Raw genomic sequence first — 7,066 nt, 5'->3', positions numbered from 1 at the left:
TTTGAGAGTGTGTTTTCCTAGTTTTATGTTTGTATCTGCTTGCGCCTAACAGTGTGTGTAATAGGTCCCCTGTCCCCTCATCAGCCCCCCATCACACACACTTGCTCTCAGACTAGCTGGCTGGATGACTTTAGATTGAGTGCGTTTGGTGGCTTAGGCCGACCACAGCTCTAATCCTCTGCACTCGTACCAACGTAAACACACACTTGCACACACACACACATGGAGTCCCAGGTCTCTCCACTATTAGCCTGGGCCCAGGGAGTGTTTGCGTGTCGCTGTGTGTGTGCGTGCTTGGAGGGGATTGCTCAGAGACACCAGAGAGGGAAAGAGTGAAACTAACCCAATTTCCTGCTCCATTTCCTTTTCACGCGGCGGGTGCGTCCCATTCCACAGTGGGCCGGGCTGAACAGCAGCCACCCTACAGCCCGGGGTCACGCCTTTTACCTCAGAGTCACACTCAGGAGTGGGAGGGAGCACTGTAAATAAATCATGTGCCCCAGCTCCAAATTACACATGAAATTGCAATTTGAGTTAAATTGAAGTTCACCAAAAGTTCTACGTTGACTGAAATGAGAATGCTTCTGTTTGATAAGTGAGATTTGGATGCATTGTAATTATTCTCATCAATCGATCAATCAATCAGGTGATCCTTTCTCTCCATCTGATCTTTTTCTTTTTGAATTGTGGCTGTTGATTGTTCTGTGTGTCGCCATGATGTCAGTCCCTCTGTCATTTTCATTCTCTGTCTGCCTCGTCCTCACTTTACATTCATTTTCCCAGTTGTGATAATATATTCCAGGGTCTCTTTCCTCATGATCTGTCCAAAAAATGTTGCTTGCTGTTTCCTAATTTTGTTCAGTGGTGTATAATTTATGTTGAGTAATTTTAAAACATTTTCACTGCTTATTCTGTCCGTATCAGATATACGTAGCATCTGTAAAGCCATATCTCTACTGCAGTCATTCTGTTTGAGATTTTATTATTTGTGTTCCAAGATAGGGCTGCACGGTGGTGTAGTGGTTAGCACGTTCACCTTGCAGCGAGAAGATCCCTGGTTCACGTCCTGACTTTCCCGGGATCTTTCTGCATGGAGTCTCCATGTTCTCCCTGTACATGTGTGGGTTTTCTCCAGGTTCTCCGGCTTCCTCCCACAGTCCAGAAATGTGCTGAGGTTAATTGATAACTCTAAATTGGCCGTAGGTGTGAATGTGAGTGTGATTGTTTGTCTCTGTGTGTAGCCTTACAATAGACTGGTGACCTGTCCAGGTGTCCTCTGCCTTCGCCCGAGTCAGCTGGGATAGGCTCCAGCACCCCATGACCGTGATGAGAATTAAGCGGTGTATAGAGAATGGATGGATGTTCCAAGATAGGCTGTGGCAGCTGAGAGCCCTTATACAGATGCTAATTGCTATTTTCTTATTTTTCTCAGTATATTTTTCATTTTCATAAATGCTGTTCTTGCCATTTCTGCTCCACATCTGATGTCTGTTTCACTCATCCCATCTGATGTCATCCATGAGCCGAGACATCTGAAAAGATGAACTGGCTTCGGTGTTTCTTGGTCTAATTCTGTAACAGGTCGGGATGTTACCATTACTTCTGTTTTCTTTTTTTTTTAAAGACAGACCAAGTTTTTTGATCTCTGTATTAATTATAGACATTATGGTTTGCAAGTTTTCGTCACTGTTCTCTATCAGCACAGTGCCATCTGCATAATGTTTGATATTTATGTTATAACCTCCAATGAATACTTCCGATAAGCCTTGTATTTTCCTGGTGATGTTTTCACTGTAGAGGAGAACGGGTCAGGTGACACATCCCTGTCTGAGTCCTCGTTTTATTGGTTGACCACCGATTTCATTGTTTAATCTCACTGCTGCACTACTGCACTGCATTTTTTTTTTATCATTTGTAAATCATTTCCATCTTTGTTTATTCTCATCAGTGACCTGTTATTCTTGCATCATAAAGATGCATCAAATACTTGAATATTTCAAACAGAAATTGTCATGAAACAGGACGGTGCAAGTGAATATATAGCTCTTTAAGAACGTATTCCCACTTAATTTTAAATGAATAAAATAGTCATTTTTACCCATCTGTATCCACTCAATCGCCAATAATGAAAGCTGAAATCATGTATTTAGAATTTTTTGTAGCAATTAAAAACCTAAACATTTAATTACAGCAGTGTTCAGGCCCTTAAAGGGGAACTTCGTTTTTTTCAACCTGGGGTCTGTTTTCATATGTCATTTCATACATGTGAGTGATGGAGAAATGAATTTTCGACATAGCTCCAGTATTTAGCAAGGCAGGCAGCTTAGCAGCCCAGCTAGCAGCTCAGCTAGCAGCTCAGCTAGCGAAAAGTATGGGGCAACTTGCCCCCCGCGTCAAAGTCCGCCCTAACATGCTTTTTTCCCCACACTGACCGGCTCGGAGCTATCGCGCGATTTCGGAACGAGATTTGCTTTCTAGCGTCCTGAGATTTGGATACAGACCACAAAAAAGAGCGATCGCCAGGTAATGTGGAGGTTTTCGTTCACTTCTCATCTCTAGTATGTTGTGGGACACTCGTTGAGACTATCTGAGCCGGTCAGTGTGGGGCAAAAAGCACGTTAGGGCGGACTTTGATGCGGGAAAATTCATTTCTCCATTACTCGCATGTATGAAATGACATATGAAAACAGACCCCAGGTTGAAAAAAACTGAAGTTCCCCTTTAATTCAATACTTTGTAGATTTAAATGCATTTAATGAATTGCCAAGGCACTCCTATAGAGTCCTTTACAGTCTCTACAAACTTGGATTTGATGAGTTTATCTCTTCCTTTCTGGTTGATCCTGTCCAGTTTTGGTAAATAATCCCACTTATAAAACACCTATTTAGCATGAGCGAGGTCATACAAAGCGCTTTACGATGTGTTTCACGTCACACACCATGGGTTATGGAGCCATCCAAGACACTCACCGACCATAGGCAGCAAAGAGAGAGCCGAGGATTGAAATGCCAACCTTACAAATAGTCAAACAACACACTCTCAGGTCTTTCCACAGAGATTTAAGTCTGGGTTTTGGCTAGGACACTCAGGGACAGTCACAGACTTGTCCTGAAGCTACACCAGTGTTCTCTTTTCTGTTTGCTCGAGTCATTGTGGTGCTAAAAGGTGAACCATCACCAGGCTTTCTTCTGGTATCTCTCAGTATTATACTGCATTCATCTTTCCCTCAGTTCTAACAAGTCTCTCAGAACACTGTTTTTTTGTCGAATTGGTACAGCAATCAGCCACAACACTTAAACCACCTACCTAATAATGTGTAGATCTCTCTCATGTCTCAAAACACCCCTGACCTGTCTGGAGGTGTTTGATGTGGATTCTTTGAGTCCTCTCGGTTGTGGTCTCAGGTTCTGGAGCATCCCATAGATGCTTGATCAGTTTGGGATGTGAGGAATTCACACGTTTCTTCAACATTTTGAGTAATACTTCAGTACTTGTTTTTTCATGGTGTGGTGGGGCGCATTGTCCAACTGCTGTTTGGGGTTTCAGTTACTATGAGGGTTTTTGTCACAGTGTTCAGATGAGTTGTAGTGGGTGTCAAATAAGATCTACATGTCAAGACCTAACATTTACCAGTAGAAAATGGCATTTTATTGAGATTATCAGTGTTATTACCTTCAGCTGTCTGTGATTTTATTGTTTCATTAGTAGTGCCTGGTGTCCATCAGTCAAGTTTTTGACTCATCAGATCAGTTTCCTCATGCCTCATAGTCCTTTAGTGGTTTGGCTAACAAGAAGTGGACATTCTTTCCTTTTACACAGGATGGCTTCCATCTAGCTGTCCTACCACAAAGCCCTGATTGATGAAGTGCTGCTGAGATTGTTGACCTGTCAGGTTTGGTTTCTTATCACGTCCCTCGTTTCTGGGTTTATCTGTGTGGCCAGTTTTAGGAAGAATCTTTCCTTTTCATATTCATGGAGGCTGTTGTGTTCCTGGGAACAAAGCTTTAGAAATAGTTTAATTTCCTTGCCTTGATGAGTGTCTCTCTACAGTTTTGTCATGGGAGTCTACAGAGAGTTTCTGGACATCATGGTTGCGTTTAATCTTGACATGCAGTGTGAATTGTGGGATCTAATATGCACTGACTGACCGCTATATTAGGTACACCTATGGAATCCAGTGCAATCCAATACAAGGGTTCTGCTATAAATTCGGCATTTAGCAAGCTTCTAAAATATAATTTAGATATAAGAGTGATGAGAAACACAGTGTTTGATCAGAGATCTGTAGGTAGTGTTGTGTTAATATAGAACTGGATCCATTACAGAGCCGGTTGTCAGCAGGGGCTCAGTGATACGGTCACATCACCGAGCCCCTGAGCTACTATAAAGCAGCAGCATCACGGCTGCAGAGAGGAAGAGACTAAACAAACTGGTAAAGAAAGCCAGTTCTGTCCTGGGCTGCCCCGTTGATCCTGTGGAGGTGGTGGGAGACAGGAGGATGATGACAAAGCTATTGTCTATCATGGAGGACACCTCCCACCCCCTGCAGGAAACAGTAAGACCACTGGGCAGCTCCTTCAGAGACAGACTGCTTCACCCGCGGTGCCTAAAGGAGAGATACCGCAGGTCCTTCCTTCCTGCTGCAGTCAGACTTTACAATCAAGCCTGCTCCCAGTAGTTCAGTTCACCCTCTTACAAACTGTGCAGTAAAAATGTAAATAATGTAAATGATGCTGTGCAATTTCATAAAAATTTTGCTGTAAATACCGCTTTCTTCTCTTCTTCTGAAGAAAATATTTTTATTTATATATATATATATATATATATATATATATGCACTGTGTGCTGCACTCTTTCTTTGATTCAAGTGTTCCATTTGCTGCTGTACACTGTAAATTTCCCCGTTGTGGGATTAATAAAGATTTGATCTATCTATCTATCTAAACTACTGTAATTTCATGTAAACTACCCTGCTTGGTTAAATTCAGAAACAATCTACAGTGTATTTGTGTACAGTTAAAAACCTTGATAGAGATCTAGCAATAACTTAACGCTACTGCCATATTGAAATCAGAGAAGTAACTGAATAGCAAGAAAGACATTTATTCAGAGTTTTAATACCCCGTTCCAAAAGTGATTTCAGCTTTGTAAGGTATGGAAGAATGAACTCCTTCCCCAGCTGCACACTAATATGAGTACACAGTATACAGACAGCATGTTGAACAAAAACTTTCTAACCAGGGTGGGGAGGATCAATATTTGTGCATGCTCCAGCTAATCAGTGGAAACCAGATATGAATTTCTGCACACTCATTTGTACAGAATTAGTAACTGAGACCATGAATGTATGCTCCCTCTAAGCTGCATGGAAAATATGTGTTTTCAGTGAGAGTCTTCTTTATTTGACGTTTTCTGCCTAACTCATATGCAAATAGCAAAGCAACGGTCCAGCGGCAGTGACAGCATGTACACACAAACACACACACACAGAGTCACACACAGAGTCACACACAGTCCCTGAGTTGTCTTGACCTAATTGAAGCCCAGCGGTCTGCCCCAGGTCATTCTCTTATACCTCCCTTATTTTAATGAGATTTTTAATTAGCATGTTAATTGCCTAACACGATCAGCAGGGTGACTAGCTAGCTGGCTAGCTGCTGTTGGCATCCAGCTGGGCCATAACACTGAGGCTTTCCACTCTACTGAACAAAACCAAGCAAAACGGAGCTTTCCTAGGCTGGCCCGGAGAGGAAATGGTGTTGAAGAAAGCAAGGAGTGATTTTTATACAGACTCGTGTTGAATTTATGGTTCAAGCAGAACTCTCGATCCAGTTAATTACCAGTTTATTCAAATGGGTTTCCATTCCAACCCCCAGTTATTTGCTACTTTCTTCTGTTATTTAGAAAACGGCATCAGGGCACAGACTGTAGCCTAATATTAGCAACAGAACCATAAACATAATCATATGCAAGTAGCTTACAAGTCACGCAAACACAAACAGAAGGTCTTATACAGAAACAGGACTTTTCATTGTTACTATAGTTTGTTTTTATGATATTCTTTTCACCTTATATTCTCCAAAACCACACTGGTCAGTGCTGTCAGGTGCTCCAACAATAAGCTTCAACACTGGAACACAACAAATAATCAAAAGCTAAATTCGCATGCCTGTACCCCATTATACAATGGTCCTTTTCATCTGTCTCTATTAATTCCTCATTTTAAATTCTGGTAACACGTCACAAAAAACTGACCAGGAACTAAAGACCAGCCTGATCTGCCTATGTGTGTCTCTACACTCCGAGTATCTTGGATTGGCACGCTCTGCAGATTTCCTGCCAAGAATTTTATTTACAGTTTCATTCCTCTTACATATTTTTAGAATGCCAGAGATCATGGATTGAGTGTTTTATGATTTAAAATCATAAAAAGCAAATTCCAGTGCCGTTTTACATTCACACTGTGCAGGACGATGTTTTCTCAAAGCTCCAGATCAACACTGGTTGAGTTCCGACTGCCAGTTACATTTTGGATCTGTTTCCTACTTGGCAGAATGCTCTTTTCAGTTAATGTTTGCAGGCTTCTATTTAAATCCGGACTGTTTCTCTCAACCGTTACAGCGACCAAAGTCAGCAGCGGTAGATTGTTGATCACTTGTTGATTCCATAACGACTTCACTTAAACTCTCATTCTGTTGTTGTGCTCTCACAAACAATCAAAAATCAAAACAATCAATATCAACCAACAATGAGCATTTCATATTTTCACATGTTGAGAAATTTAATCAGGATAGTACTTAAAATGCCAGCATTCTTACTATCCTGATTAAATTTCTCAACGTGTGACATTACATTGTTGATTGTAGAGTTTATTTTGACCTGATTATATGTGAATGGTGGGAGATAAAATGAGATTTGATGAGAAATTTGAAAGAAAACTTGGATTTAATAAATGGCTTTATTACTCGATTAGAATATCAGAAAAGAAGATAGATATAAAATCCCAACTCCACCTGTCTTAAAATGCAATTTTAGATCAGTCATTGAAAATAGAGCACACAACACT

The sequence above is a fragment of the Acanthochromis polyacanthus genome, chromosome 1, assembly GCF_021347895.1.
Source record: "Acanthochromis polyacanthus isolate Apoly-LR-REF ecotype Palm Island chromosome 1, KAUST_Apoly_ChrSc, whole genome shotgun sequence".
NCBI classification, from domain to species: Eukaryota; Metazoa; Chordata; class Actinopteri; family Pomacentridae; genus Acanthochromis; species Acanthochromis polyacanthus.
The sequence above is the reverse complement of the archived record's forward strand: the minus strand, read 5'-3'. Positions refer to the sequence as shown.